The 10,687-nt window shown below is 39.2% G+C and overlaps 1 long non-coding RNA gene and 1 pseudogene across 2 annotated transcripts in view; one reads left to right on the top strand and one right to left on the bottom strand.

Annotated features, from left to right (window-relative positions):
- The window catches only part of LOC140627211 (uncharacterized), a 117,043-nt gene that overhangs the window by 20,513 nt on the left and 85,843 nt on the right, over positions 1 to 10,687 (top strand). The gene's annotated exons all lie outside the window — the stretch shown is intronic.
- LOC140628980 (U4 spliceosomal RNA) lies at positions 7,745 to 7,868 on the bottom strand (annotated as a pseudogene).

Raw genomic sequence — 10,687 nt, 5'->3', positions numbered from 1 at the left:
TCTCTAGAGACCCTAGAGCTCAAAAGGATGCCACTACCTAGGGTACCCTACTATCTCCCGTTTCTTTTTGGGCTATTGCTCAACTCCTTGGCTTCTGACTCAACCCTCTGGGAAATCTGGAATATTCTGCACTCATTCAAAATGCAATGAATATTTATTTCTTTGCATGCTTTCGATTCTGCCCACCTGGAGCTGGATAACTATTCCCACTGTTCATTTCAAAGTGTGTCTCCCACTGTGTGAGCTATTGAGTTGGAGAAAGGCCACTTAATTATCCAGCTGTAACATAAAACGTAATTGAGAATCATCCCTGGGCTGAGATATTTTCTCCTTTGAGACTCCACTGATTGAAGTTGGGTTACATACAAGTGTGAGTATAAACATATTTCCCATATCTTTTTTGACATTCAGAATGCCTTGTATTCTTAGGAACAAGAAGAGGACTTGGTATTTAAAAGGATGTCACTGGACTGATAAGATAAAGTCATGAGAATAGATTCCTATTCCTTGGGAAATGTCTGGGATGTATGTTGAGGGGTAAGGGAGTTGTCAGGCCAGTTCTGTGATCCAGTTCCCTGGAGATGAAGTTTCCTTCTCAAAATCAGTTCTTGCCAATACTTACTACTTTGCTGCCATTGGGTCAAGGAAAAATGCTTTAAAGTTTCGAAGCTGTAGAATCTCAGGCATTGGGCTGTCTTATGAACAGTAAGATGGACGAAAGAACACTTCCCAACTTTGTCCTCTGTGTGAGTTCTTGAGAACAATCCAGTGTAATGGACAGGCCAGTCTCTGTGTTACTCGGGGAAGGCTGATGCTTCTGTAGTCCAAGCAGAACATAAAGCTTTCTGCCCCCATTGAGAATTGTTTTTATTGTTTTGCTTCATGACCAACAACTAACTGATGTGAGTTGTACTGAGCAAAACAATACAACTAAATTCTTGCATCATCGCCATGTAACGTATCAGATGACCTAATGTTAATAAGTTTTGTTGGGAGCAAAGGTGAATAAACACTTTTTAAAAAATGGCTTTACTGACATACCATAAATTCACCCATTTAAACTGTACAATCAGTGGCTTCTAGTATATCCATGGAGTTGTGCCTGCATCATCACAAGCCATTTTTGAACATTTTCATCACCCTGGAAAGAAGTCCCATACCCTTTAGTAGTCTCCTAACATTTTCCCCATCCCCCCTACTCCTAGGCAGGCACTAATCTGCTTTTCATCCACATAGATTTGCCTATTCTGAACATTTCATATCAATGGAATCATACACTATGCAGTCTTTTGTGACATTCTTCTTTCACTTAACATAATATCTTCTAAGTTTACTCATTTATTGTAGCATACGTCAGTATCTCATTGCTTTTTTTAAATTTTTATTTATTTATGATAGTCACAGAGAGAGAGAGAGAGAGAGAGGCAGAGACACAGGCAGAGGGAGAAGCAGGCTCCATGCACCGGGAGCCCGACGTGGGACTCGATCCTGGGTCTCCAGGATCGCGCCCTGGGCCAAAGGGAGGCGCCAAACCGCTGCGCCACCCAGGGATCCCAGTATCTTACTGCTTTTTATAGCTGAATAATATTCTGTTGTATGGATATGCCACCTTTGTTTATCCCTTCATTAGTCGGTGGGCATTTCGGCTGTTTCTACCCTTTGGCCATTATGAATAATACTGTGATGAATTTTTTGTGTACACTGGTGTTTTAAATTCCCTTCATTATATCCTTAGAAGTATAATTGATAGGTCATATGGTTATTATATGCTTAAATGTTTGAGCATCGCCCAAAGTGTCCTTCAAAGTGGCTGTACCATTTTAGGTACCCACCAGCAATACATGAGGGTTTCTGTTGCTCCACATCCTCACTAGCACTTGGGATTATCTATTTATTTTTTATTATAGCCATCCATGTGGGTGTCAAGTGGTATCTCATTGTGGCTTCGATTTGCATTTCCAAGGATAAGCACTCTTACAAATGTCTCTCACTTACTCACATGTAAAAAGTGAATATTTCAGTTCAATTAATTCCTGGGTAGACCATGTCTGGAGAGTCTGCTAAAATTTAAAAAACAAAACAAAACACCAAATCTGATGAATCTCCTGGGAGGAAATTTTATTACATAAGAGATTATCTGGGTTTGGGATTCAGAAATCATCATTTTGAATAATTAAATTCCCAGACCTAGTCCAAGATTTAGCCTTAATCGTTAATTTTGTCTTTATTAAGAGTAGAAGTGGTAAGAATTAGAGGGAGAGTCATCTTGTATTCATCTGGCAAATCGTCCAAGTTGCTCATCTTCTCTGAGACTGAGTTTTACCATCTACAAAATTAGGTTAATAATGCTGCCTAACTCGGGGTGCTTGGTTGGCTCAGTAGGTTGACCATCCGACTCTTGGTTTTGGTTCAGGTCATGGTCTCCAGGTGGTGCGATCGAGCCTTGCCTGATGCAGGGCTCGATCACACTCAGCGCGGAGTCTGCTTGAGATTCTCTCTCACTCTGCCCCTCCCACTCATGCTTTCTCTCTCTCTCTCTTAAATTAATTAGTAAATCTTTAACAATAATAATAATGCTACATAACTCACGCCATCATGTGAGGATTAAATGAGATTTTTTTCCCCATGTGAAATGCAGTACCTGACTGAACAGAAATGTTTGCTGCTATTAATGTCTAAGATGAGTCATCAGAGGTCTTCTCTGTTATAAGAACTTAAGAAACCATCCTCTGCAAACATGGAGGATTTATTGAAAATTTTGATTCGTTGTTTTCCATCTCTACAAAAGGTGTTTTTAAAATTAGCTCCAAAATTCCTCTGAAACTTAAGTTAGCTTCCAGTAAGAACAAACTCTGAAACAGGCTAGTAGATAAGGCAGTATATTGTCCACCTCCCCCCAGAAGTCTTCAGTGGTGGAGAAGACTTGCAACTTTTCATCAAGTTAACTGTGATCCCACCAAAGGGGAGAAGTGGCATTGAGTTTCCTCAACCAAATAATTCTGTTTGTTACAGAATGAAGGTCTTTGGATTCCCTGGCAACCTAGGAAATATAACTCCCTGGCCTTGAATCACTTAGCCTTGTCCTCAGAAATGATGCTGGACAAGGTAAGGCTTGTGTTTCTCCTGTTCTTGGTTGCTGCCATTGCCCTTTGGGGAGCCAGAGCCCATATGAGGCCCCCTATTTACAAAGTGTCTTCTGGCACAGATCCTACTCTGTCTTCCTTTTTCCCTCAGAAATGCATATGCAAGCCCTCTCTTGATCCTCTACCTCACTTCCATCTAAACTTACATTTAACTCTGACTGACTTTTTCTGCCATTTATTTACAAATACATTCATTCAGCAAGCCCAAATTAAACCGTTACCCTGTGTCAGGCACCATTCTGGGCTCATAGATGACTGACTAACATAATCCAGGCCCCATGGTAGAATGGAGCAGATCAACAAATATGCCCGTGGTTATAAAACAGTGTGATAATAATGGATATTTGTCAAGGGTTGGCAGGAGAATTAAGACAGTATTTGTAAAGCACTTAGAACAGTGCCTGGCACAAAATAAGTGTTGTATGCTTGTTCATGAAATGAACTACATGCCAGAAAAAAATGTTTATGCCCTGGGGGTTCTGGGAACACATACTAAGGCCACCTATCCTAACCTGAACTACTGAAATCCTGAGCCTGGTTGGAGATGATAAGGGTTTAGCAAAGTGAAGATGTGGAAGAACCATGCTCCATGTAGAGAGAACTACATCTGAACACAAAGAGACATGAAAGAACATGACATACCTAAAGAAGCTCAAAAGTTTCATTATGGCTCAAATATAAGCAATGTGAGAAGGTACAGAGGCTAGGACCCAGATCGTCTGGTCTGTAGTGGATAAATTGCATTAATGGCCTCTATTAACCTCTATTATGTAAGTTACGCTTTGCCATCAAGGAACACTGGGGAGGAGAATGAGTGTTGAATGGGCAAGAAGCAGTACTTGCCATTGTAACACCAAGAGAGTTGTTGGGAAGCATTTGGAAGTCTCAAATACCCTTCCAGTGAACATTATGACCTATGTTTATAGTGATCTTGTCTTCAATGAAATAATTAAAATTGGATAAAGCCACAGTGTGTTTGAAAGAATATAAAAAAGTTACTGAACTTTCTAGACTTTACAAGAAAAGTCTAGCAGTTGTTTCAGTTGAATGCTGCACTTTTCAGGTATTGGGGGTCAACAGTGTTGTTAGATCAAGGTGAAATACTGAATAAGACACAAGGTCTTGGTTTACTATTCAGTGAACTATGCTTGATGAGTTTAATTAGCTCTCAGTGCCCTTTGGGGGGAAAAATTCTATTGAATGCTTTATAGCTGACATTTCCAATATAAATAAGGCCACCTCCCATTTAAGTTCCAAGGAATTGTTTCAGGAATAATGTGTTTGTATCAGAATATATAGATTTGAAATAAAATTGGTAATAAGAATCACAGAAACATACACAGCAACATCTTGTTGGGATAGGCAGTATAACTAGTTCTTCTAACCCCAGCCAATACTTCATGTGCCCTGTAAAAATGCTTTAAAATTCATCAGTTTTTCCATTGAAGTGTGATTATTATTTGGAGGATGCTTAGTCAAAACATTTATTACTATGAAGCTGATACATTTTATTTTTAATGATATTTTTAAAACAATATTTGCCACAGTGTCTAATTCTTCAGAACTAAATTTGGTTATTCTGTTTAAATTTCTGTGATATCAGGATGCCTGGGTGGCTCAGTCCAATAAGTGTCTGACTTTTGATTTCAGCTCAGGTCATGATCTCAGGGTTGTGGGATCAAGCCCCATATTGGACTCTGTGCTTAGCACAGAGTCGGCTTGAGGATTCTCTCCCTCTCCCTCTGCCCCTCCTCCCACTCGCACCCTCTCTCTGTAGCTCTAAAAATAAATAAGTAAATCTTTAAAATAAAATAAAATTTCTGTGGTATCTTAGAAGCCTCATGACCTATCCCTAGTCTATATTCCTAATCTTACTGGTTTCTAATTCCAAATAAATTGTCTACTCAAGAGTCAAATCCAAGTACAGTACAGACTTCCTTTTCACTTACCTAATCGTGCATCTTTGCCTACTCAGTCCCTTGCTCCTTGATGTTTTTCTCTCCCTTCGCTCATCATGGGATTCTTCATAGTCTTTCAGTGTCTGCTGTTTCACAGAGGGCTCCATCATTCCTTTGGTCATAATTAAATTTATTCTTTTTCTTAAACTTCATAATTCTATTTGTTGACTCCTCTCTTCTATGTGAGCTAGTTTCACATACTTTTCTGCCACTGCTCAGGCTACTGCATTCTGGTTTCTGCTTCTTCCACACCACTGAACCTGGCCTTCAAGAAATATTCACATTCTCCTTCTTGCCAAATCTAGCAGAAAATTTTTCCATCCCTTTGATACTTTTACCATTCCTTCATTTCAAGATTCTCTTATCTTCTGCCCAGCCCCTTGAAGACTCATTTCCGGACTTGCTGTTGTACAACATTTGGGCATTAGCTCTACTCTCTGGGCCGTGGGTTGCTCTACCCTGGGTGGGTAAAAGGCACCACATTGTCATGGCCCACCACAGCTCTGTAGAGCCCCAGTCCAACCTGATGGAACATGTTATTTAATCATCACATTGTTGGAAAGGGAAGAAATGACAGAAATTCTAGTTAACATAGTTTATACGTTCCTCTTCTGAAACATGAGGTAATAACTCTCACTTGTCACGACTGTTGGGAGGATTAATGCTATGTAGCATTCTGTGTATCTCACCTACATAACTTGTTCCTGCCTCCCCCACTAAAATGTAAGCTCAGTGCGGACAAGGCATCTTATGTGTTCAGTTCACTGTTGCATCCCTCGCTCCTTGAACTCTGTCCGGTACATAAAAGACACTTTAAAAAATGGTTGAATTGTTGATAGATGGAAAGTATTTCATAAATGGTACTTGTGCAATGAATGATTGCTTTACTAAACCTCAGGGAATTCTATACTGTGGTTAATTATTGTAATTTAACTAAGGAAGTTTATCTGTCCCTTTGTGGTAATTTAATCTGTTTGTAATGTTATGTGTTTACTACAGTTGCTCCTGACTGTTATCTTTTTCATATCTTTAGTGTGCACATTTTAGCTTGGCTTTCTGTTATCTTATATTCTAAACGGGGCATCCATGGGTGGACTTTGTAGAGAAGACTTGGAACCTTAAAAAACTGCATCATACACTTCAAATTCCTTGTGAAAGAAGATGAAGCATTAATAGGCAAGAATATGTTGGATGAAACACAGAAATCTCTTTACTGGTAGAGGCAAGTCCTCTTGGCTGTTTTTAACTCAGCACATATTTTTGTCATTACTGAAAGGCCTTAAATTCCAAATGCATTTTGGGGTTTGTTTAGGGGTTTTTTGGTGTTTGTTTAGAGAGAGAAAAAGCAGGGGAGGGGGAAAGAGAGAGGAAGAGAGAGAATCTTAAGTAGGGTCCACACTCAGCATTGAGCCCAATGTGGGGCTCAATCTCACGACCCTGAAATCATGATCTGAGTCGAAATTAAGAGTTGGATGCTTAACCGGCTGAGCCACCCAGGCACCTCTCCAAATGCATTCTGAATCGCAGTTACACAGAAATTGAGTAATTTATTTGCTGAGCAACTCATACATAATATTGGGCTCTCGATTCTTTATCTGTAGAACCTGCTTCACGTGGCAATCTCAGTGATGATACAACCTCTTTATATATTGGCTTATTGGGTGACCAGAAACCAAAGCTAGATGAGAATAAGGATTCTGCTGTTATCATGAAACAGAAATAAACAAAGTGGATCATATGGCAGTAAAATCATGCTTTTGACTTCATAAATGTTTTATTACTTCCAGATGACTGATCTATTCACACGGGTTACTTTCTGGCAGTTCATGTATTTATTCAACAGCTGTTTATCATCTGCTATCAATCTGAGCCCCAGCTTCATACTTACTAACAGCATATTTTGGGACACTGCTCTATGCCTCAGTTTCCTTATCTGTAAAACAGAAATAATGATATAACCTGCTGTATAAAACTGTAGATAGATTAAACAAGCAACTACACTTAGAATAGGCTTCAGTAAACAAAGTTCTCAACAGATGTTAGTTATCCTTATGTTATCCTAGAGGTAATACATTTCCTTTTTATTTACACAACTTTACATTATATTGCCATCACTTGCAAGCAAGAGTCTCAGTTTAAGGAAACTGCAGCTCAAAGAGGTAGAGTGACCTGCTTGGGATCATACAACAAAATGAGTGACAGATTATCTCCGGAGACCCAAATGATTGATGTCATGAGTCTGGTGCCCCCAAACAAATGATTGAGTCTCAAAAAAGTGATTGAGTCTCAAGGTTCCCCTGCACAGCTGGAGCCTGTGTAATTCCTATGTCCAAAACAGGCCCACTTGCTTTGTGGGAAATAGCAGTGCCTATAGTTTGGAGACCTGCCTCCTGTGGATGTTCCCTTTGTATCACAGCAAGTTTCAGGTCCCCAGCAGTTACTCCCCTTTCACTACCCTCCCCATCCTTGGTAATCCTAATCTCTACAAAAGCACCTTTAGATAGAAATATGCAGTAAGGTAGCCGTTTCAATTCTCTGAATTGTCAAGAAGAGAGGAGATGAGAATATGTCTGTTTCTTAGACGTTGGCCCACTAGTTGCCTTGCACAAGGCTGTGAATAGTACCCTGGGATGTGAGGTGAATGAATCAGCACTCCTACCAGAAGAAAACCTTCAATCTCACCAAAAGATTTGCCTGGCACTTTAATTAGCAATAATCGCGCCTCGGATAAACCTCATTGGCTATGATACTGCCACTGTGCAAAGCTTGCCTAGCACTTTAACCATACTGTCCCTGAAGATGCAGCTAAAGATATAGATGTATTTAGAGATACAGAAATATACATAGAGATAAAATGCAGATATTTTAAAGGGCTAACTTCATCATCTTATTGCACTGTGTGCATATTTTTATACCACTTATGTATATCTGACTATAACATAGTCGTTCTTTGACCACTTCAGTGCTAGGTTGTCAGGCTCAGGGTTTTACATACTTTTTTATCCATTTAACAACCCATATGTTAATCATGATTATATCTGTCTAGTAGTACAACAGACGGTCTTAATTTATGTTTTTTTATGTATCAAGTTTTCCACAGTGAACATATATTATTTTAGGATCAGTAACACAGTTAAGCACATGTTTATTATTTCCCAGGAAATAATCCATCTTGAGCTAAATGTTTATGAAGTTCTTGATATGTTTCAGGAGCCAAGTTCTAATTATTTTGGACACATTTTTTCTCTTAGAAATTCCACGAGATTGATATTATTATCTCTAATTTTTAGAGAACAAGGTTCATTAGAGAAGCTCATTCAAGGACGTCTGAGTAACAAGTAGCATAATCTCCAAGTCTTTGAAGCATACAGCATCAGAAAAAGTAGAAGAAAGAAAGAAAATGATCAAATTGAGATTCATTGTTGGCAAATCTGGGAATTAAGGCTGAATGTGTGTGCCAAAATTGTTCTAATAGTATCTGTAGCTCTAATATCTCCATTGCCTGAAGGCAAAAAGTATAATAATAATGGCATCTGAAGGGGAACAGTCATGGCTGACAGGACACGTAAGCAATTCAGAAAATAATTTAAGTGAAGCTGAAACTGGCCTGAGCATACAGTCATTATTCTATTCACCTAGGGTTTGATGGTCATGATTAATTGCAGAGGAAAATGTTTGAAGAACATATCCTTTGAAAAAGTGGCAGAGGCAAATGAACTCAAAAAACAGCTAAAGATGATTCACATTATTGGAATATAAAATCCTCATGATCCTCAAAGACAGAATCCAGTTCACTCTAAACAGGTCAGATATTACTGCAGCTGATTCCTCCCTGCTAAATTTATAACTAGTGCAGACACAGACCTCACACTGATGAGGGATTAACTGTGTTCAGGTATTCCTGCAGTTTCAGAGATCATTTCTTGCAGCTTTGCTTCCTGCTGAAGGCTTAACAAAGGTCTTCAAAACACAGAAACACAAATTTCGCTTCAAAATTAGTAAGATATTCTAACAGAAAGAGAAAATAACTCTGAGACAGTCTCCTTTCCTCCTCAGTGTACTAGTAATCCTGATTTCAGCTTGATATTCAAGGAAACTATTCACATAACTGTAATCAATTACCTTTACATTTACTCAAAATTCAAGTGAGGTTTTTAAATGTTGTTGGATTATTAGAGAATTATAAATGATCTCAATTATATTTGCTTACAGTTTATCCATTATGAGTGAATAAAAAAGCATTTGGAGCTTTGGGATGGTTAAATTATAGAAGAGCAGAAGTAAATGGCATAGCCCCAGGACACTTAATACAGCCCTCCAGAGAGAACTACACACACACTGTCCCAGAACCTCCAACAGCTAGCTACATCTGATTGCATTGTCTCCACAGGAAAGGATGCAAATTCACCATCTTCAGGATCTTATATCCTTTTAATTGTTATAAAGGACACAAAAGAGATACTCAGTGTGGCAAAATTTCTGGTACTCACCAAAGCAATCAGGTTCTCCCTAATTTGCTTTTTTAAAAAAGATTTTTTGTATTTATTCATGAAAGACACAGAGAGAGAGGCTAGAGACATAGGCAGAGGGAGAAGATATGGGACAGGATCCCAGGACCCTGGGATCACGACCTGAGCCGAAGGTGGACACTCAACCACTGAGCCACCCAGGTGCCCTGGTTCTCCCTACTTTGTAAGAGAAAAAGATGATTTCCAGGATAGAACAGGTAGCTCTATGCATTGACCTACCACAATGAACAATTTTTTTGATGGTGAAAATACCATTCTGCATTCTTTAGTTCCGCTTCACTTTCCAGATGCCGCCTCATCTCTATCCTCCTTCATGGCCAAGCTTTTCAAGAGTGTTGTCTACACTTGCTTCCCATGTTCTCATCTCTTACATTCTCCTCTACTTGGTCCATCTGGTTGTCATCCCAACGTCCCTACCACAATCCCTCTGGTGAGGTACCAACGACTTCAGTTATTATACCTACTGATGTTTTGTCTGCCTCATCTTTATCTATCACTTCTTCCATCAGTATTTTCACATCTAGTATGTGCCAAGCTGCATACAAGGTGCCGGTGAGAAATGCTCAGGACACACATATTCATCATTAGTTATGTGCTGGTGAGCAATATGCTTGTTACTATTGCCTTCCTGGAGCTTACATTCTGGTGGGGAGACACAATTACTTGAATAATATGTATAAATTAGAGTTACACACCCAAAAGAAAAATGATATGAAACAAAAAGTTAAGTGGGCTGTGCAAACCTTGAATAAAGTATTAGAAGAGGTCTCTTAGTGTTTTTTGGGAAATGGAAAAAATGCTGGTTGGTTATTTCCTCCTTTTTGAAGCACTGTTTCCTTGGAGATAATGACAATATGTTCTGCTGATTTTATTCCTACTTCTCTGAATCTTCCCTTCTATTCTCCTTAGATAACTTACTCTCTGATCCCCAAGGTACAAAATGTTGTCCTTTCTCTGAGCCCAGCCTTAGGGCCTCTTCCAATCTCACGCCATGCTCACCCCATTAGTAATCCCATCCAATGCCCAGGGTCAGTTTCCATCTATTTGCCAATGGCTT

Source organism: Canis lupus, chromosome X, assembly GCF_048164855.1.
Source record: "Canis lupus baileyi chromosome X, mCanLup2.hap1, whole genome shotgun sequence".
Taxonomy (NCBI): domain Eukaryota; kingdom Metazoa; phylum Chordata; class Mammalia; order Carnivora; family Canidae; genus Canis; species Canis lupus.
The sequence above is the reverse complement of the archived record's forward strand: the minus strand, read 5'-3'. Positions and strand labels throughout refer to the sequence as shown.